The 24,076-nt window shown below is 36.8% G+C and overlaps 1 non-coding gene across 1 annotated transcript; it reads right to left on the minus strand.

Annotated features, from left to right (window-relative positions):
• Positions 1-363: 363 nt before the first annotated feature.
• LOC139865336 (small nucleolar RNA R71) lies at positions 364-470 on the minus strand. The gene has a single exon (XR_011764862.1). It is a non-coding gene; the product is annotated as a small nucleolar RNA R71 (small nucleolar RNA).
• Positions 471-24,076: the final 23,606 nt, after the last annotated feature.

Below are 24,076 nucleotides of genomic sequence, written 5' to 3' on the forward strand. Positions count from 1 at the left end.
ACGCCAATGTGTAACGCTAGATTAGTGGCACCAACGATGATAGCACCGGCTATTACAAAAGTACCAATTGAAGCGGATAATTGGAAGATTGAGGGTAACTTTTTCACGTTGATCAAAGATACTTACTTTCATGGGTTAATAGACGAGAATCCGTTCGAACACATCCAACATTTTAATGATCTTTGTGATATCTACAAAAACAAGGATGTCACCGATGATGCTTTTAAGTTAAGGGCATTCCCCTTTACACTTCAAGGAGAAGCGAAAGTTTGGTTAAGGAGCTTGCCATCCGATTCCATAAGAACTTTTCAAGATTTAACTAATGAGTTTATCAATCACTTCTTTCCACCGTCAAAAGTAGAACGACTTCGAATGGAGATTAATGGATTCACCCAACGGGGTGATGAGTCTTTGTATGATGCGTGGGTACGATTCAAGAAAATGCTAAGAGCTTGCCCACCGCATGGTTTGACGAAGAAGGAGTACATCAACACATTCTACCGGGGTACTAATGCTTTGACAAAGCAATATCTTGATTCTTCATCCGGTGGGGTATTTATGTATAAATCACCAAATGCGACTGAAATCTTATTGGAAGACATCTCGGTTAACACATTTGAATGGGCACTTCACCGCGAGGTTTGACAAGGAAAAGTGTAGCACAAATCGAGAGTGATAATGGACAAGTGATGCTTGCAAGCTTAAACAATCAATTTCAAACGTATGAGAAAGAGTTGAAAAAGCTTCAACAAACGATAGTAGCAATACAAGTAGGTTATCAACGATGTGAGGGTCCACATCTCACGAAGAATTGTCCTCAAATTACTCAATGCAATCATGTTGATCTAGATGACATTCGAATGAATTCGGATGCTCATGTGAACTACGTGAGTAATCAAAACTATCAACGGGGAGTAACATCAAACCAAGGCTACTACAATCCTAATCGAAAGCAAGTTTTATTCAACGATCAAACCAATACACCGCCCAGATTTGCAAACTGAAACCAAGGTTACAACAACTATAACCAAAACCAAAACAACAACTTTCAATACCAAAATCAACAACCTTACAACAACCAAGCCAATTCGAATTATCAAAATAACCAAGGTTATAGTCAACCATACAATAACCAAGGTTACAATCAACAACTTCAACAAAACGTTCAACAATCCCAACCTTCGAAGAGTTTAGAAGAAATCATGCAAAACTATATCAAGAAGGTAGAATCAAGCTTTCCTAATGAAAGAGAACGAGCTATTGAAGCAACAAATATGAAACCAACAAGCCTCATTTCAAAACATTGAAAGTGCCGTTGGAAGACTTTCAAATCAAGTTGCCGAAAGACCACAAGGAACTTTATCTTCAAACACTCAAGTTAACCCGATCAACAACTACAACAATAGCTGACAACACAACCAAAACAAACAAAACAACAACACAAGAGTGGTTTCTATCGAAGGCACCAACTAAAACCCTAACTACCCAAACCAAAACGAAAATGTCAAAGCAATAACCAATCGAAGCGGTTTGACCACTAAAGGGTTGAAGATCCCCATCCACAACCCTTTATAACTCATGAACCACTACCAAGTTTTATTGAAGAGTAAACCGAGGTTAGTAAGGAGAAGGGTAAAGAAAAGGTCAACTCAACTGAGGATACGCGTAATTATGAATCGGGTAAGAAAAATGGTGATGAGTCTCCAAAGGCAACGAGATCAGTGCCATATCCAAAAGCTTTAAAGAAGGACAAGTTGGCGGCTCAATACAAAAAGTTTCAAGGAATGATGAAAAACGTCTCCGTTAACTTGCCGATCACCAATGTGCTCAAAGGAATGCCAAACTACGGTCGGTTCATCAAGGAGCTAATATCCCAAAGGGGGTAAATATCACGACGAAACTTCTTTCTTTATTGAAGAGAAATGCAACAAGATTCTTGCATCAAGGCCACGGATTCCTAAGAAGTTAGGAGATCCAGGAAAATTTGTTTTCCCTTGTAAGTTCGATGAATCGGAAGTGTTCAATGCACTTGCCGATTTGGGTGCAAGCATTAACCTAATGCCCCACTCACTTTACGAGAGACTCAGTCTTGGACCTCTTAAACCTAGATGGATTAGGATAAGATTAGCTAATCATTCATTTGACACCGCTATTGGTATCATCGAGGACATCTTGGTTAGCATTGACACCTTGGTGTTCCCGGTTGATTTTGTTATCATGGAGATGAAGGAGTACCTTCAATTCCCCCTCATCTTAGGAAGACCATTTTTGGCAACTGCCGACACCATCATCTTAGTGCAACACTACCAACTCAACATTGGAGTTAGTAAAGAGCGTGCGATCATCAATATCCGAGAAGCTATGAAGCAACCGAGTAACACCGATGATGATGAGTGATATGCTTTTGACCACATTGACCTTTATGTGCATAACGAACTTGAAAAGCTTTTAAAAGTTGATACCACGGGGTTAGATCAAACTTGTGATAATGAAATTATGGATTTAGAGGCCGATTTTAGAGAATTGATGAATGTTAATATTGATGAATTTGAAAGTGAAAATGAGGCCATTTGGGAAGAGTCATTTGAGTCTATATCCCTCATGAAGATAGAATTTGAATCAAGTCTTCATGGGAGGAGCCTCCCACTCTTGAGCTTAAAGAGCTCCCCGGGCATCTTGAATACGCTTATCTCAAGGAAGAAAACCAACTTCCGGTGATTATTTCTTCGAAACTCACTAAAGACCAAAAGACCCGACTTGTCTCACTACTTAAGTTGCACCATAAGGCCATAGCATGGAAGACCACGGACATCCCGAGGATCATGTAGCGACCCCGACAAATCGTCAAGTGACGGCGTCATCTACATGGGTCCCATTACCTGGTCATAAGTCTTTATGACAACGTTTGACCAAAATATGTCGCCTTCATTTCAACATAAAGATTGTTTCCAAAGTTTAAAAGAATTGTTCAACCAAAAGTTAAGTTACAAGGTTATAAGTACAAATGAAATCTAGGCGACACGGTTTAAAGTAAAGTCATAAGACGCTCCATGAAATGCATGTATACTCGACATCCAATGCAAGTATCAAATAATGAGCGGAAGCATGTATCACATATCGTGCAAGACCTGAGAAAAATATAGAAATCTGTCAACGAAAACGTTGGTGAAATCATAGGTTTAAGTAAGTAAGTGAGTAAAAGTAAGTAAGTCGAACCACAAGGTTTGCAAAGTTGAAATAATAGTAATACATTCTAAAAGTTAATATTCACGAGCACCCAATTATCAAAGCTTAACATTCCATCCATTGTATACCCCATCCATAGTGCTAGAACAAACACTGATTCTCGAAAATATATTTCATCCGTAGACGGTAGCGAACCGTCAAAGATGAGGGTTGTCAACCCATATGGCCATATAACATAAGTTCTCGCTTACACCCGGCAAGTGTAACTAATGATAATCGAATTGAGGATTTTTGTTTTAAACTCGTATGTAGAATGTTTGTTTTCCCGTTCTTGTGTTCACTTAGTTCAAAAGAATCGTTTATGTTTTCTCATCCCAAATATAAGTTCAAAAAGAGTAAAAGTGGGACTATGATCTCACCTTTGATTGCAAGAGTAAGTAAGTACTTCAACAAGTAAACGCGTGCAAAGACGAAGCTAGTCTTGACCTAAACATATAGGTTATATCAATAACGGTAAACACAAACGGTCAAAGATGTTCAATTAGTCCTATGGCTCGTTACGACTTGATTATGTAGCATGTGAATCAATTAGTCAAGTTTCATGCACGATACAAGTAACTAAGCATGTTAGAACGATCGTATAATTGTTTGATTAAGTTTGACTAAAAGTCAAACTTGGTCAAAGTCAAGGTCAACGAGGTCGGGTCGGGTATCCGACAATTTTCCCATGATGAGAAATCATTTATGAGCAGAATGGCCAAGTTTCATGTTAATCGGAGTTACGGTTAAGCGGGAAACATTTTGTGAAAGGAAAAATAAAAACAAAAATGAGCTGGGCATATGCGCGGCGCGCTTTGGGTTGCGCGGCGCGCACCCAAGTGTAAATCCTGGTCAGAACTTAACCACGAAGGCAAACATCTGGGATTTCTAATTCTGCACGGCGCGCGGGTATATGCGCGGCGCGCAATACCTGGGAAACATGCAGTTTACAGAAAAATGGTCCAAGTCACGAACCAAAGCTCAAATTAACATATTTTATGAACCGAAAACATCCAAAATGCATACTATATATCGTTGGAAAGGTAATTTGACAAGGAAAACAACTAAACACGTTTCATCAAACAAAAGCATCAATTTCAATAACCGATTTTCCGTCAAGTGATCATTAAGAATCCATTTTCAAAGTTTCAAGTTCATCAAATGCATTTTAAGTTTCGGGAATCCAATTCACACATGTGATATGCCGTTTCGAAGGTAATTAAGCATACAACACAACCTAACACTTACAAGTAACATTAACAAGCATTTAATGCATCAAAAATTCAATTTACTTCTATCAAACCCTAACCCAAAATCACAAATTCAACAATCTTGCATATGAAACTAATCCATGTCAATCTACATACCAATTTGAAGCTAGTGATGTTAGGAACACAATTAAAACATCAACTTTTAACATCTAACAACATATGATCATCCTAAATTCGAGAACAACGCACCAAAATTCAAGTTCATGCTAGTTACACTAAAACAACGAGATCGAGCATATAAATTACACACACGACATCACAATGAGCCATAGACACTAACTAACACCATTTCAAGTCAAAAACACGAATTTAGAGAAATCTAGAGTTTTAGAAATGTTACCCAAACTTGATGATATTGGTATCAAAATGTAGAGGATGAAGAGAGGATCACGAAAATGTAATTTGTTTTGATGTTTGCTTCTCCAATCGGATTTAGATGATGATTTTATGTTTGAGGGTTTTGAGTTCAAAAATGGGAACTAGAGAGAAAGAGGAGGATGAAGGTGGGAGGTGGAGATGAAATGAATGGATGTGGTAAGTGGGTTGACTAGTTGACCTAGTCAACTAGTTTGCCCATTTGGCAATCTCGGTCCCTCGAGTTTCAAAGCGGGTGCGGGAATTAACCCAACGAATATTTTAAAAACGTTCGAGTAACGGATGACTTTATAATTAGATAACGAGAATATTATGAACGTTAGTTAACGAAAGATACAAATTTGAATAACGAAAGATATTATATAATAAAAAAAAAACGGTGTTAAAATAAATTTAACGAAAAATCACGGGATGTTACATTATCCACACCTCAAAAGAAATTTCGTCCCGAAATTTAGTTGGAAGTAATAGTCGATGTCTCTTACTCGAGACCTAGTGTAGTAACTCTACGAATGATTGAAGGTACTTTCTTAGACATTCCACGAATCCGGATAGTCGGGGTGTTACGTTGTATTAGGGCTTGGTTTTACGATCCACAAGTTCAGCCGGTTTTTCCTATGAGGAGGAGTTTGTCATCAATAGTTGGTGCATCTAGAAGGATTGCACGTTCCTGTTCCGCAGGACACGTTTCTAAGTTTGTTACACGAAATGTAGGGTAAACGGAAACTTAATTGAGTCGGCCGTTCTAAATGGTAGGAAGCGGCTCCAATACGCCCCAAGGTTTCAAAAGGTTCAATATTGCGGATATAACCTTCCTCGATTTCCCAAAATGAATTACACCTTTCCAAGGTGCGGTTTCTCAATATTACGCGGTTACACACTGGGATTTGTGAGGTTTTCATCTAAGTTTGGTATAACTCTTTTGGGCGACTACGGGTCGTCTCGAGCCCTTCTCGGACTTGGATTATCTCAATTGTTGTTTCTTGGATGAGTTAAGATTCGGTGTTTTGTTTGCCACATGCTTTGGTCCAACGAATAGGGGTATGACATTAGCGGTCATATAGGGTTTCGGAAAGTGCGTGTGAACACACGAGTGGTAACTACTGTTGTAAGAGGGATCTACTAAAAGCGACCATGCAAGTTTGAAACATGTCTTTCGAAGACGTAAATCGTTCGTTTGTTCGGTTCGTCTGTTTGTGGGTGGTACGCGGTACTCATGTCTAAGCGGTCTCCAAGGTTTCTTGTAAAACTAGAAGTGAAACGAGTATTTCGATACGGGATAATTGACAAGGATACACAGTGTTGGAATAGAATCTCTTAAGATATGTTTGAACAAGTCAGTTAGGGTTCACAAAAAAAAATGTTCGTTAGGACTATTCACCCTCGTGGCGAATACTAATGTAATGTGAGGAGTTTCTCTATCCATGGAGAAATGTTACAAGGAGTTTCCTTAAACGGAAATGCGAGCGATAAAGATAGGAGTGAAATGAGGACTGAGAATAGGATGAGCTTACATCTCGAGGTTGCCATAACGCGCCTCTAGTTGTCGAAAATTGAAGTCTGGAAGAGAAACAAGATAGTACACGTAATTGTATAGTTCAGGGTTGAATAATAGTTGGCCGATTATCAGAAACACAAGGACGTTAAGTCAAAGAAGAGTGAAGTATCGTTGGATTGTGTGTTATCTTAAATCCCCGTAATATCAGACAGTAACGGTGAAATAACAGAGGTATGTGTGTGGTACGGGATGACGAGAAAATTGATCGGATCCACAATTTAGTATTCGAATTCTTCGTGCAAAATAACGAATTTCAGTTATGTTGATTTTTGAGTCGAGAGAGTATGCCTTTCGGCGTTCAAGTAGAAATATTTCCATGTTTGAGTTCCATCTGTTGCTATACGATTTTAACTAGAAATGTTGGTGTGAAGAATCACGCTCAAGGTTCGAACACGGAGAGGTTTAGAGTTTTCCTTAGCGAGTTAACGAGTTTAAAAGTCGTGTGACACGAGAAAAGTCAGAAATGAATCTTCGGTAAAAATAGACGAGATCTAAGATTTTACGAATACAAGTCTGAGTTGGGAGAGTTTCCTGGTTACATGTGGCTTGATTTCGAGATTGATTGTAATGCCTTGACCATTAACATCATGGTCTAGAAAATTGGACTTCGTTCAATAGAAATTCTCACTCGGAGAATTTGGTATAGAGTTGCTCTTTTCTCAAAAGTTCGAGCTTAAGATGGTGATGTTGTTTGTTTTCCTTCTTTACTTGAATAGGTTAAGATGTCATCTATAAATACGATAACAGATTAGTCTATATGAATTTGCATACGCGGTTCAAGAGGTTTATGGATACGGGCGAGCCCTAAATAAATCAAACGGTACTAAGAGAGATTTACTACTAACGTTGCGAGTTCGGAAAGTGGCTTAGGAGACATCGTCTCACTTAACCCCCAATTGATGATAACCGGAACAGAGGTCGATTTGGAACATACGGGATTCGTGCAAATAATCATGAGGTCATGGATGCGAGGGAGAGGGTATCGGTTTCCAACCGAAAATTTCTTAGTTCACAATAATCTATACATAAATGTAGGGCAACAATTTCTCCTTAATGAATAGGTTTTGAGTTCCTTAGTTCTATTGGTGTCGAGTTCAATTTCTTAACGTATATCCTCCGATAATATTTATAGGCACACAATATTTTTCCGTTGGTCGCTTAAATTGCCTAAGTAGTATCTAAGGGAAAAAGGTGGAATGTAATGAGTACAAGTCAAAGTCTTGGTTGTAAAACGTCTAGCGGTAATTGAATCGAATAAGTATGAAACATACGGTTTGTTGTGAAGAAACGTACCCGTTACTAGTCCATCGTCGTTCCGGGCATCCTAGGTGTCGATGTTGAAGGTTCAACGGCGTGCGTTGGGGTTGATTTCTTCTTTGGGCACACATTCCTAAAATGACCCAGTTGGCCACATTCGAAGCAAGCACCCGTTCTGTGTGCGTTGGGCATCTTTCGAGCGACGGGTCCTTGGTGCCGGTGGCGAAACCTGCCACATCCTTCAAAGTGATGCTTGTGGCATTCGTTACAAAAAGGTAGTTTTCCGGTATAGCCTTTCTTGTCGTTGGAGGCGAAAGGCTTCTTGGAGAGGTTGTTGTGGTTGTGGTTGCTTGATTGAGAGGCTTCCCATGTTCTTTTATTGCCGCTGGATTGGTTCTCGACCATTGGTGCCGGCGTTTCCATTTCATTCGCCGTGTCTAAAGTATGGCGGGCCATTGTTAAAGCCTCTTGTAGGTTAGTGGGTCGAGGTGTCATTACCCTGTGTTGAATGCTCTTAGGGAGGCCATCCATGTAAAGTTCGACTCTTAGGGATTCGGGAGTCATGATATTTGGACACATTGTGACTAGTTCGGTAAACCGTTGATTATAAGCTTCGAGGTCGTTCCCGACCGTTTTTAAATTCCTTAGCCCTTGCTCGAGCCTTCGAGTCTCATCGCGCGGGAAGTATTCGGTGATCATTCTTTCTCTTAATTCGGTCCAAGAGAGTGTAAGGGCTTCATCGATACCCACTGATTGTACATACGTGTTCCACCATGAGAGAGCGATACCGGTAAGAGTGAGGGTGGAAAACTTGACCTTATCCTGGTCCTGACAACCGCTTATGCTAAAAACGGATTCTGTTTGTTCAAACCATCGGGTGAGAGTAACCGGTCCCCCGGTTCCATCGAAAGTGGGAGGATTGTACTTCATGAAGTTCTTGTAGGAGCAACCTTCGTTTGAATTACCGGTTCCATGATTGTTGTTGTTAGAAAAGTGATCGGCCACGGCCGTACCCACGGCGGTGGTTATCATTCGTTGAAGAGCTTGTTCTAGGGTTTCGAGAGGAGTATTGTGTTGACCTTGGTGAGCCATTGTTCCTTCATGACACAAGAATATCGTTGGTTAGTATTTTCAACAATACTAACCGGAGTATGGAATAAGGATAGAGAGGAAATTTTTCCTTGACTCGCCTTAAATTCTTTACGTCATAATGTCGGAACGTCCATGTGAATCACCGTAATATAATCCCGGAAATTATATTACCCTGATTCTCATGTGCATTTAACATTACTTCATAAAGTCAAGGTGGCGCATCAACAAAATTTATCAACGTAAGATCAAGATCGAATACGAGACATATATGATAGAAGAGTTCGAGTATAAATGCACAAATAGTCAAGTAATTCCTACTTCAGTCTATATGCCGGTTGTAGTCTAGATTCACCTATGTACCCTATGACTCGGGGTGGACACAAATGAACTCTAAATCCCTACAACCAAGGCTCTGATACCACTTGTAGCGACCCCGACAAATCGTCAAGTGACGGCGTCATCTACATGGGTCCCATTACCTGGTCATAAGTCTTTATGACAACGTTTGACCAAAATATGTCGCCTTCATTTCAACATAAAGATTGTTTCCAAAGTTTAAAAGAATTGTTCAACCAAAAGTTAAGTTACAAGGTTATAAGTACAAATGAAATCTAGGCGACACGGTTTAAAGTAAAGTCATAAGACGCTCCATGAAATGCATGTATACTCGACATCCAATGCAAGTATCAAATAATGAGCGGAAGCATGTATCACATATCGTGCAAGACCTGAGAAAAATATAGAAATCTGTCAACGAAAACGTTGGTGAAATCATAGGTTTAAGTAAGTAAGTGAGTAAAAGTAAGTAAGTCGAACCACAAGGTTTGCAAAGTTGAAATAATAGTAATACATTCTAAAAGTTAATATTCACGAGCACCCAATTATCAAAGCTTAACATTCCATCCATTGTATACCCCATCCATAGTGCTAGAACAAACACTGATTCTCGAAAATATATTTCATCCGTAGACGGTAGCGAACCGTCAAAGATGAGGGTTGTCAACCCATATGGCCATATAACATAAGTTCTCGCTTACACCCGGCAAGTGTAACTAATGATAATCGAATTGAGGATTTTTGTTCTAAACTCGTATGTAGAATGTTTGTTTTCCCGTTCTTGTGTTCACTTAGTTCAAAAGAATCATTTATGTTTTCTCATCCCAAATATAAGTTCAAAAAGAGTAAAAGTGGGACTATGATCTCACCTTTGATTGCAAGAGTAAGTAAGTACTTCAACAAGTAAACGCGTGCAAAGACGAAGCTAGTCTTGACCTAAACATATAGGTTATATCAATAACGGTAAACACAAACGGTCAAAGATGTTCAATTAGTCCTATGGCTCGTTACGACTCGATTATGTAGCATGTGAATCAATTAGTCAAGTTTCATGCACGATACAAGTAACTAAGCATGTTAGAACGATCGTATAATTGTTTGATTAAGTTTGACTAAAAGTCAAACTTGGTCAAAGTCAAGGTCAACGAGGTCGGGTCGGGTATCCGACAATTTTCCCATGATGAGAAATCATTTATGAGCAGAATGGCCAAGTTTCATGTTAATCGGAGTTACGGTTAAGCGGGAAACATTTTGTGAAAGGAAAAATAAAAACAAAAATGAGCTGGGCATATGCGCGGCGCGCTTTGGGTTGCGCGGCGCGCACCCAAGTGTAAATCCTGGTCAGAACTTAACCACGAAGGCAAACATCTGGGATTTCTAATTCTGCGCGGCGCGCGGGTATATGCGCGGCGCGCAATACCTGGGAAACATGCAGTTTACAGAAAAATGGTCCAAGTCACGAACCAAAGCTCAAATTAACATATTTTATGAACCGAAAACATCCAAAATGCATACTATATATCGTTGGAAAAATAATTTGACAAGGAAAACAACTAAACACGTTTCATCAAACAAAAGCATCAATTTCAATAACCGATTTTCCGTCAAGTGATCATTAAGAATCCATTTTCAAAGTTTCAAGTTCATCAAATGCATTTTAAGTTTCGGGAATCCAATTCACACATGTGATATGCCGTTTCGAAGGTAATTAAGCATACAACACAACCTAACACTTACAAGTAACATTAACAAGCATTTAATGCATCAAAAATTCAATTTACTTCTATCAAACCCTAACCCAAAATCACAAATTCAACAATCTTGCATATGAAACTAATCCATGTCAACCTACATACCAATTTGAAGCTAGTGATGTTAGGAACACAATTAAAACATCAACTTTTAACATCTAACAACATATGATCATCCTAAATTCGAGAACAACGCACCAAAATTCAAGTTCATGCTAGTTACACTAAAACAACGAGATCGAGCATATAAATTACACACACGACATCACAATGAGCCATAGACACTAACTAACACCATTTCAAGTCAAAAACACGAATTTAGAGAAATCTAGAGTTTTAGAAATGTTACCCAAACTTGATGATATTGGTATCAAAATGTAGAGGATGAAGAGAGGATCACGAAAATGTAATTTGTTTTGATGTTTGCTTCTCCAATCGGATTTAGATGATGATTTTATGTTTGAGGGTTTTGAGTTCAAAAATGGGAAGTAGAGAGAAAGAGGAGGATGAAGGTGGGAGGTGGAGATGAAATGAATGGATGTGGTAAGTGGGTTGACTAGTTGACCTAGTCAACTAGTTTGCCCATTTGGCAATCTCGGTCCCTCGAGTTTCAAAGCGGGTGCGGGAATTAACCCAACGAATATTTTAAAAACGTTAGAGTAACGGATGACTTTATAATTAGATAACGAGAATATTATGAACGTTAGTTAACGAAAGATACAAATTTGAATAACGAAAGATATTATATAATAAAAAAAAAAACGGTGTTAAAATAAATTTAACGAAAAATCACGGGATGTTACAGATCAATCCATCATATTGTACACACAAGATTCTCATGGAAGAGAACTTCAAACCGGTTGTCCAACGACAATGAAGACTTAACCCAAACATGAAGGAGGTTGTCAAAAGGAAGTGATCAAATTGTTGGACGCGGGGTTTATTTATCCAATATCCGACTCACCATGGGTGAGTCCCGTCCAAGTGGTTCCCAAAAAGAGTGGGACCACGGTGATCTCCAAAATGAGCTTGTCCCAACCTGAACCATCACGGGATGGAGGGTGTGCATTGACTATAGTCGTTTAAATGATACCACACGAAAAGACCATTTCCCACTCCCTTACATCGATCAAATGATCGAACGTTTGAGCGGGAGAGAGTTTTATTGCTTTCTTGATGGGTTTTCGGGATACTTTCAAGTCCTGATAGACCCCGAGGATCAAGAAAAAGACGACCTTTACATGCCCCTATGGTACATTTGCGTATCGAAGGATGCCTTTTGGGCTATGCAATGCCCCGGGAACATTTCAACGATGCATGCTTGCTATTTTCTCGGATATGGTTAAGGATACTATGGAGGTATTCATGGATGACTTTTCGGTATTCAGAGATTCATTCGACCATTGTCTTAAAAATCTAGAAAAATGTTAACTCATTGTGAAAGTGCAAATTTGGTTCTTAATTGGGAAAAATGCCACTTCATGGTCAACGAAGGGGTAGTTTTGGGACACACAATTTCTAAGGCAAGAATTGAGGTAGACAAAGCTAAAATTAGTGTGATAAAAGACTTACCGGAACCGTCAGATGTGAAAGTAAACCGAAGTTTTCTTGGGCACGCGGGATTTTATAGACGGTTCATAGAAGATTTTTCGAAAATCACTCGCCCTATGACCAAGTTGTTAGTAAAAGACCAACTTTCTTGTTTGATGAGGAATACACCAAAGCTTTTAACTTGTCGAAAGAAAAGCTCATTAACCCACCAATTCTTGTTTCTCCTGATTGGGATAAAGACTTTGAATTGATGTGCGATGCGAGCGATTATGCGCTTGGTGCGGTGCTTGGTTAAATAGTTGACCAACACTTTAGACCGATTTACTATGCAAGCAAGACTTTAACCGGGGCCCAATTGAATTACACCACTACCATAAAGGAACTTCTTGCGGTAATATTTGCTTTTGATAAGTTTAGATCTTATCTTGTACTTTCCAAAACGACCGTATACACAGACCACTCTGCGTTGCAATATCTTTTTCAAAAACAAGATTTGAAACATCGTTTAATTAGGTGAGTCCTTTTACTACAAGAGTTTGATATAGAAATAAGGGATAAATAGGGAGCCGAGAATGTGGCGTCCGACCACTTACTGAGGTTAGACAATCCCGGGCTTCAACCTTTAGACGAATCAAAGATTCGGGATACTTTCCCCGATGAACATTTAATGAGAATTGACCTAGTCGATGAAGTCCCATGGTTTGCCGATTTTGCAAACTACTTGGCCTCAAATGTTTTACAAAAAGGTTTGTCATACCAACAAAAGAAAAAGTTTTTCAACGATTTACGGTATTACTTTTGGGAAGAACCACACTTGTTCCACATTGGGGTGGATCAAGTAATTCGGAGATATGTTTATGGACAAGAAGCCCGCGAGATTTTAGGGAGTTGTCATAGTGGACCTACGGGAGGGCATTTTGGTCCGAACCACACCGCTAATAAGATGTTCGATTCCGGTTTCTATTGGCCGACGATACTCAAGGACTCCCATGAATTGGTGAAACATTGTGATTCTTGCCAAAGGTCCGGTTCCATTTCAAAGAGGGATGAGATTCCTCAAACCGACATTCAAATATGTGAGGTATTCGACGTATGGGGTTTAGATTTCATGGGTCCATTCCCGAACTCAAATAAGTGCGTCTATATTTTAATAGCGGTAGATTATATTTCTAAATGGGTCGATGTGACGCCCCGTACAAAATTAACGTGTACAGATCATCAACAACAGGATCATTACCAGGTCAAACACTATATGCTGTTTGAAAACCAGTTTTGCATTCATGAAAAGATAACGTTTTACAAAAGAACACGTGCTTCCTATGAATTGAAGCATTAACATAAGTATGTGACCCAAAGGTCGTTACAAAACCATTATTTGAAAATAACGTAAGTTGCGAATGCAAAAATCAAAGTTCCATGATTGGGACATCTCTAAGTAATGCAGCGGAAGTCTAACACAGCAAGTTTGTAACACCAAGGCAGCAAGTCTAACAGTGGAAGCAACAACGTCTAAGCACCTGAGAAATACACGCTTAAAATGTCAACACGAATGTTGGTGAGCTATAGTTTGTCTGTAATCAGTAATGTAATGTAGGCTACGAGATTTTCAGTGCTTCAACTAGCAGTTTAAATCAGTAAGATAAAGTATATGTTCAACCGTGGGCACTTGGTAACTAACTTAACGTAAATATCACCCCTAATAGTACACTTGGCGAGTGCGTATGTTTACGAAATATTAAACACCTGTTAAATGCTAGCGCGACTAGCCCGAGTGGGGATGTTAAATCCTATGGATCCATATCTAAGATTCGCGTTCACCGGTTCAAAGACCAATGACTAAACGTTATCGAGCTAAGGGGAAAGTTTATGCCGTTGTATAATCCACACATATATAAAGTTTAAGTACTCGTGCCTAGTATGTAAAACGTAAAATGCGCATGTATTCTCAGTTCCCAAAATAGTTAAAGTAAAAAAGGGATGCTATAACTCACAGTGAAAAGTAGTTAAGTTGATACGAGATAAGTTTGCAAGTAGTTGCTCCGAAAGGTCCTCAACCTAAGTCAAAAGTTACTAAGTCAGTAAATCGTTCCCAAAGATTTAAAAGTATGTAAATTAGGTCTTAAGTATCATCATCATTCATCATAAGTCTAAAAGGGTAAAGTAAGTTTCACTCAAGAATAGAGATCGAAACAAAGGCTGACTTTGATCAGCTGTTACGACCTCTACGTAAATCGAAAAGATGCGTAATCAGTGGCTATGGCTCCGTATGTGAGTCCACTAGTTTATGACCCAAATTCAGAACCAAACTCATCTTCGTTTGACTGTGGCAATGGTTTAAGTGCGAGTAGGTCAGAAATTTCAGCACAACGTTACAAAGGTGTAGTGACTTTCGGAAGGCTATAAATCCTAAACCGTAAATCGGATTAAGACGAGCCTTAAACGAAAAGTCATCTACTCGAACCGAACGATCTAAAAATTAACTTTTCCAGTAGTCCAGGTTACTGATCAGTTCCAGAAAACAGTAGGTAAGGTGCTCCGGTGGGTTCTTGGTGCTTGATGCTCATCACGGTTCTCATCCTTGATGCTTGTAGCTTCAAGTGTACAACTCGTTGATGGGTTTGCATCATCTTTACCAAGTTTTGACCATCATAACACTAGTTTATGTCTAAGATATGTAGTACAACTCATTTAAGTGTTGTAAGTAGTTTAATGAACCAAAGTTACATCAAGATCTTAGATCCGACACATACATGAGTTCTATTAGTAATAGAAAGCTATAACTGATAATGCTAAAAACGAACATATATTTCATAGCATTATTCCTCAAGAAAGACAAGATTTTAGTTGCAATTGTTCTATTTAAAAGTGATATTCGTTTAAATAATAAAAGGTGAAGACAAAAGACAGATTCGACGAATTGAAGACGCAAACGACCAAAAAGCTCAAAAGTACAAAATACAATCAAAGAGGTTCCAATTATTGATAAGAAACGTCTCGAAATTACAAGAGTACAAGATTCAAAACGCAAAATACAAGATATTAAATTGTACGCAAGGACGTTCGAAAATCCGGAACCGGGACCAGAGTCAACTCTCAACGCTCGACGCAACGGACTAAAAATTACAAGTCAACTATGCACATAAATATAATATAATATTTAAATAATTCTTATAATTATTTATATATTATATAAATAATAAAAAAACCGTCGGCGAGAAAGACTCCAAAGTTTGTGAGCTGTATTTACAAACTCCGCGACTCGCGGAGTTTGAAGGGAAAAAGGGCCGCGAGTCGCGGAGCCCCAAATTCTGAAACTCCCTATAAAAGCAAACGAATTCTGATCGCAAAAACACTCATATATCCATCCTCTCTATATCTATACGTAAATATTTATATTTATATTTTAATTTTAATTTTAATTTAATCCTAATAATAAGGGTATGTTAGCGAATATTGTAAGGGTGTAAGTCGAAATTCTGTCCGTGTAACGCTACGCTATTTTTAATCATTGTAAGTTATGTTCAACCTTTTTAATTTAATGTCTCGTAGCTAAGTTATTATTATGCTTATTTAATCCGAAGTAATCATGATGTTGGGCTAATTACTAAAATTGGGTAATTGGGCTTTGTACCATAATTGGGGTTTGGACAAAAGAACAACACTTGTGGAAATTAGACTATGGGCTATTAATGGGCTTTATATTTGTTTAACTAAATTATAGTTTGTTAATGTTAATATAAAGATTTACAATTGGGCGTCCCTATAAATTACCATATACACTCGATCGGACACGATGGGCGGGGTATTTATATGTACGAATAATCGTTCATTTAACCGGACACGGGAATGGATTAATAGCCACTATAATAATTAAAACAGGGGTGAAATTATGTACAAGGAAACTTGGTATAATTGATAACAAAATATTAAAACCTTGGGTTACACTCAGTCGACATCCTGGTGTAATTATTAAACAAAGTATTAAAATCTTGTTACAGTTTAAGTCCCCAATTAGTTGGAATATTTAACTTCGGGTATAAGGATAATTTGATGAGGATACTCCCACTTTATATTTATGACTGATGGACTGTTATGGACAAAAACCAGACGGACATATTAAATAATCCAGGACAAAGGACAATTAACCCATGGGCATAAAACTAAAATCAACACGTCAAACATCATGATTACGGAAGTTTAAATAAGCATAATTCTTTTATTTCATATTTAATTTCCTTTATTTTATATTTAATTACACTTCTAATTATCGCATTTTTATTGTTATTGTATTTAATTGCACTTTTAATTATCGTACTTTTTAATTATCGCAAGTTTATTTTATCGCACTTTTATTATTCGCAATTTCATTATCGTTATTTACTTTACGCTTTAATTTAAGTCTTGTATTCATTTTTAATATTTTACATTTGGTTTTAACTGCGACTAAAGTTTTAAAATCGACAAACCGGTCATTAAACGGTAAAAACCCCCCTTTATAATAATAATATTACTTATATATATATTTGTATTTTTATAAAAGTAAACTAATATAGCGTTAAGCTTTGTTTAAAGATTTTCCCTGTGGAACGAACCGGACTTACTAAAAACTACACTACTGTACGATTAGGTACACTGCCTATAAGTGTTGTAGCAAGGTTTAAGTATATCCATTCTCTAAATAAATAAATATCTTGTGTAAAATTGTATCGTATTTAATAGTATTTCCTGCTAAAAAAATAATAGCTATTTTATATACACCTCGCGAAACATCAAGTATTTTTGGCGCCGCTGCCGGGGAACAATCTAGCTTAAAAGCCGGAAGCGCAACGCTAATTAAAAAAAAAGATTTTTAGTTTACTTTTATTAAAATTCATTTTTATAAAAATACGTTTTAATTATTCGAAAATATAAAAAGAAAAACAAAAATATAAGTATTTTTAAGATTTTGTTAAATATTTAAGTTTTATAAAGTTTCTTTATGTTTATATAAGTTTTATTTAAGTATTTTGTTTTTATTTAAAAAAAACATAAAAAAAAGAACCGAAAAAAATATATATATATAAATCTAGTTTTACAATTTTTATTTATAAAATTATAAAGTAGTTCTATTTTTTTTTAGTTTTTAAATATAAGTTTTTATTATATAAATATTTAGATTTTAAAACAGAAAAATATAAAAACAGAAAATATAAAATAAATAAATAAATAAATAAATAAAATCAAATTTAAAACTGTACCAGAGTTGAATTTTGAAACCCCGCGACTCGCGGGGTTTGCTGCTTGGAATACCGCGACTCGCGGAGACACTCTGACACACGTGACAGAACCCTAATTTCACATTAATTACGGATTTTATTATTATTATTATTATTAAACCCTAATTAGTTTAATTATTATAATTAGTTTAATTTTTTTAAATTAAATTGTATTTTAAATTTTAATTAGTTTTATTATATATAAAATTAATAGTTTTAATAAATAAATAATATAAAAATAATATTTTTATAAAAATTGTACTTTTTATAACTGTTTGTATATTTTTATATTTTGTCCCTTTTTAATCTTTTTAGCGTAATATTTATATTTTTAGCTCATATTTAGTTTTAAACTTAGTTTTTGCCATAGTTATTTTTACTTCTAGATTTTTAGGCTTTGCCGTAGAATTCCTTAAGTGCTTTTTCTTTAGACTAAGATTTAGGTGCTTTAGAATTTTGCGACGCCTTTTTAAGTTTTAGTTTCTTTTTAAGTTATTTCCATTTGGGATTTAGTTTTTCCTGTAAGCTTTAATATTTTTAGACGACTTTTACCTATGTATCAATTATCATTCCAATTAGTAATCTCAATTTGCGATTATAATTTTAAGTTAGTTGTAGTAATAAGGTTAGGGTAGTCAAGTGTTTTTAAGTTTTATAAGTTTCTTTTATTTTTCCGTCACCTTTTATTTTTCAACCATTTTTCTTTTTCGACCTTTTTCGACGAACTCTTTTTCTTTCTTATTTCTCGCTATTCTAGTTTTTGGACATAGATTTTTATTCTACTTCTTATCTAAATTTCTTAAAATTACGAAAATTTATTTTAAGTGGTTAAATTGATAGACATCAAAATTTTCTGGTTCGTAGTAATAGTTGGATTTGTACGTGGACCGGGTTATTGGAGCCAAACAGTCCTCAATTATATTGAGACCAAACGAATCCTGCCCCTCTGCTGCATCTTTTGGCTATTCGAAACGTGGGCAAAATCAGAAAAGTCTATTGATTGGATAACTTATTATAATTTTTCTTTCCTTTTAAAAACTAATAGGATATTCAGTGAATGCACCGAGCAAGACGTTCACAACCTTTTGTACATTCACCACCTGTAACTAGATCAAGACATTTAGCAAATATTACCACCGTTGATTTTTCTTTAGAATCGTCATCCAGTCGACCAAGTACTCCAGTTCAAATTTCCGATAATCCATTTTTTGAACCCGACCTCACAATTGAGAATCCGGAGAATATTCAGGAACGATTCGTAGATCCTGAACCACTAAACTTTCCTCCGGAACCACCAATCATTCAAACAGAGATTGTTGAGGAACGAACCATTAAAGCAGAATCCTCTAGTGATTCCGATTCAACAAATTCAATTATGGAGATTCTGGAACCTTTAAGTATGGAAGACCGAATGAGAGCTAAACGCACTGGCCAAGGTCACGCAATTACTCATCCAGACATTAATGCGCCAGATTATGAAATCAAAGGACAAATTCTACACATGGTGACTAATCAGTGCCAATTTAGTGGTGCGACGAAGGAAGATCTAAATGAACATCTACGTACCTTTAATAGGATCTGCACACTATTTAAAATCCGAGAAGTGGAGGATGAACAGATATATCTCATGTTATTTCCCTGGACTTTAAAGGGAGAAGCCAAAGATTGGTTGGAATCGTTACCTGAAGGGGCGATTGATACATGGGATGTTTTAGTTGAAAAATTTCTTAAACAATTCTTTCCTGCATCTAAAGCCGTAAGACTTCAAGGAGAAATTGTTACGTTCACACAGAAACCAAATGAAACTCTATATGAGGCGTGGACAAGATTTGGAAAGTTATTAAGAGGATGTCCGCAACATGGTTTAGACACCTGTCTAATAGTACAAATATTCTACCAAGGATGCGACATCACTACAAGGAAAGACATAGATATAGCAGCTGGTGGTTCTATTATGAAGAAAACTGAAACTGATGCTTACAAAATTATTGATAACACTGCTTCCCACTCACATGAGTGGCACCAAGAAAAAGATATCGTTAGATCATCTAAAGCAGCTAGAGCCGATTCTAGCCATGACTTAGATTACATTTCCGCAAAGATAGATGCTGTCGAGAGACGAATGGAAAAGATGACTAAAGATATTCACTCAATACGAATTAGTTGTGAGCAGTGTGGAGGACCACATTTGACAAAAGATTGTCTCAGTATTGAATTAACAATGGAACAAAGAGAGAATATTTCATACATAAACCAAAGACCTGGAAATAATTATCAGAATAATTATCAACCGCTAAGACCAATTTACAATCAAAACCAGAACTATAACTGAAATATTCCATACAACAACCAACAAGGTCCTAGCAATCAACAAGTATCCAATAATACTTACAATCAGCAAAGACCTAATTTTCAAAACAAACCACCACAATAAACCGATGATAAAAAGCCGAATTTAGAAGATATGATGACGAAGCTAGTTGAAACTCAAACGCAGTTTTCAACATCTCAAAAACAAACCAATGAACAAAATGCTCAAGCATTTAGAAATCAACAAGCTTCTATTCAAAATCTGGAACAAGAAGTAAGTAACCTAGCAAGGTTAATAGGTGAAAGAAAACTGGGAAGTCTACCTAGTGATACAAATGCTAACCCCCGGAATGAAACAGCTAAAGCCATTACCACAAGAAGTGGTACAACACTTAAACCACCTGAAATACCTGTAACTTCTGATGAAGCTATTCCTACTCCACAAGAACCCCAACCTGATCAAGATAAGGAAAAAGAACCGGTAGTTGAGAAGGTTAATGAAGATAACACAGTTAAGGCTAAACCTTATGTTAAACCATACCAACCACCACTTCCTTACCCGAGTAAGATGAAGAAAGAGAAACTTGAAGCCGAGCAATCCGAATTCTTGGATATGTTTAAACAGATAAATGTAAATCTTCCTTTCATTGATGTGATTTCAGGAATGCCTAGATATGCTAAATTCTTGAAAGATCTAATCTCAAAGAGAAAGAAAATGGAAGAACTCTCGGCTGTTACCATGAATGCTAATTGTTCAGCAGTGCTGTTGAATAAGATACCAGAAAAACTATCTGATCCAGGAAGTTTCACGATTCCATGTTTTCTGGGTAGTCTTAGTTCAATAGAAGCATTAGCAGATTTAGGTGCTAGTATAAATCTAATGCCGTATTCACTATACGCTAAACTAGACCTTGGAGAATTGAAACCAACCAGAATAAGCATACAACTAGCCGACAGATCAATAAAATATCCTAGAGGGATAATGGAGAACATGCTAGTTAAAGTTGGTACTTTAGTATTTCCAGTAGATTTTGTTGTTCTGGACATGGAAGAAGATTCTCAAGTTCCTCTCATATTAGGAAGACCATTCTTAAACACGGCTAAAGCAATGATATACGTGTTCGGTAAGAAATTGACCCTAAGTATAGAGGACGAGAGTGTTACCTTTTCAGTTGATAGAGCAATGCAACAACCACAATCTGCAGATGATACATGTTATTATATTCAAACTATAGATGCACATGCAGAATTATTAGAAGAATTTCCAGAATTACAAGGAACAGGAGAATGTTCTTTAGGAGAAGGTAATGAACCAATTAATGAAGCTGAAATGTTAGCTACACTTATAGCTAATGGATATGAACCAACAACAGAAGAAATTCAAATGCTAAAAGAAGAAGACAGATATCGATATAAATCATCGATAGAAGAACCTCCGAAATTAGAGTTAAAGCCACTTCCAAACCATTTGGAATACGCTTATTTACATGGTGAATCTGAATTACCTGTAATAATATCATCTTCTCTTACTGAAAATGAGAAATCACAACTCATTTCTGTGTTGAAAGCTCATAAACCAGCCATTGCATGGAAGATTCATGATATTAAAGGAATAAGTCCTTCGTATTGCACACATAAAATCCTTATGGAAGAAGGTCATAAAACGTATGTGCAACGCCAACGAAGACTAAATCCTAATATGCAAGATGTAGTTAAAAAAGAAATTATTAAACTGCTAGATGCAGGTTTAATTTATCCAATTTCTGATAGTCCATGGGTAAGCCCAGTTCAATGCGTGCCTAAGAAGGGTGGCATGACTGTCATTACAAATGAGAAAAATGAGCTTATTCCTACTAGAACTGTAACAGGATGGCGTGTGTGTATTGATTATAGAAAATTAAATGACGCCACCAAAAAAGATCACTTTCCCTTACCTTTCATTGATCAAATGTTGGAAAGATTAGCCGGAAATAGTTACTATTGTTTTCTAGATGGATTTTCCGGATATTTTCAAATTCCAATAGCACCCGAAGATCAAGAGAAAACCACATTCACGTGCCCTTATGGTACTTTTGCTTACAAACGCATGCCATTTGGACTTTGTAACGCCCCTGCAACCTTTCAAAGGTGTATGATGGCGATTTTTCATGACATGATAGAAGAATGCATGGAAGTTTTCATGGATGACTTTTCAGTCTTCGGTGATACATTTGAATCATGTCTAGTTAATCTGGAACGAATGCTTATTAGATGCGAACAATCAAATCTAGTACTTAATTGGGAGAAATGCCATTTCATGGTTAAAGAAGGCATCGTTCTTGGTCATAAAATTTCAAAAGAAGGAATTGAAGTGGATAGAGCTAAAGTAGATGTAATTGCTAAACTTCCACATCCCACCAATGTTAGAGGAGTTAGGAGTTTTCTAGGGCATGCCGGTTTTTACCGACGTTTCATAAAAGATTTTTCTAAAATTGCCACTCCTATGAATAAACTCCTAGAAAAGGATGCTCCATTCATCTTTTCCGATGAGTGTATCAAATCTTTTAATATTCTTAAAGAGAAACTCACTAATGCGCCGATCATGATAACACCAAATTGGAATCTACCATTTGAACTAATGTGCGATGCAAGTGATTTTGCAATGGGAGCCGTTTTAGGACAAAGGATTGAAAAACGATTTCAACCTATATATTATGCTAGTAAGACGTTACAAGGAGCACAAACGAACTATACAACTACTGAAAAAGAACTCCTTGCTATTGTCTTTGCTTTTGACAAATTTCGATCATATCTCGTTCTAGCAAAAACGGTGGTCTATACCGACCATTCTGCTCTTAGATACCTATTTTCGAAACAAGATGCTAAACCAAGATTAATCCGTTGGATCTTACTCTTACAAGAGTTTGATATTGAAATCCGAGATAAAAGAGGAGCAGAAAATCTCGCCGCTGATCATCTTTCTCGTCTTGAAAATCCCGAATTAGAAGTTCTAAATGAATCGGCCATACAAGACAACTTTCCTGATGAATATCTATTGAAGATAGATTATAAAGAAATTCCATGGTTTGCAGACTATGCAAACTACTTAGTTTGTGTATTCCTTGAAAAAGGATTATCGTACCAAAGACGAAAGAAATTCTTCAGTGATATAAAACACTATTTTTGGGAAGATCCACATCTGTTTAAAAGTTGTCCCGATGGAATAATACGCCGATGTGTATTTGGAGATGAAGCTAGTAAAATTTTAAACCATTGTCACACAGGACCAACAGGAGGGCATTATGGGCCTCAACTAACAGCAAGAAAAGTTTATGATGCTGGATTCTATTGGCCTACAATTTACAAAGACGCACACCTTCTTTGCAAATCCTGTGATGCTTGTCAAAGGGCCGGAAAAATAAGTCAACGTGATGAAATGCCACAAAATGTCATACAAGTATGTGAAGTATTTGACATTTGGGGTATTGACTTTATGGGTCCATTTCCAAAATCTCATAATAATCTATATATACTCGTAGCCATTGATTATGTATCTAAATGGGCGGAAGCACAAGCTCTCCCAACTAACGATGCACGAGTTGTAGTCAACTTTTTAAAACGTCTTTTTGCAAGGTTTGGAACACCGAAAGCTTTAATAAGTGATCGGGGTACTCATTTCTGTAATAATCAAATTGAGAAAGTTCTTAAAATATATGGAGTAACTCATAAAATCTCCACCGCATATCATCCATAAACAAGTGGACAAGTTGAAAATACAAACCGAGCTTTAAAACGTATTCTAGAGAAAACCGTAGGATCAAATCCGAAGGAATGGTCCATTAAATTGGAGGATGCACTCTGGGCTTTTAGAACAGCCTACAAAACTCCAATTGGAACCACACCTTTTAGACTTGTTTATGGAAAAGCATGTCATCTTCCAGTAGAAATTGAACACAAAGCATTTTGGGCTTTGAAGACATGTAATCTTGATTTACATGAAGCCGGACGTCTACGATTAAGTCAACTAAACGAATTAGAAGAATTAAGACATGAAGCATACGATAATTCGTTAATCTATAAGGAAAGAACGAAGAAATGGCATGATAAAAGAATCAG

Source organism: Rutidosis leptorrhynchoides, chromosome 8, assembly GCF_046630445.1.
Source record: "Rutidosis leptorrhynchoides isolate AG116_Rl617_1_P2 chromosome 8, CSIRO_AGI_Rlap_v1, whole genome shotgun sequence".
Classification (NCBI taxonomy): Eukaryota; Viridiplantae; Streptophyta; class Magnoliopsida; order Asterales; family Asteraceae; genus Rutidosis; species Rutidosis leptorrhynchoides.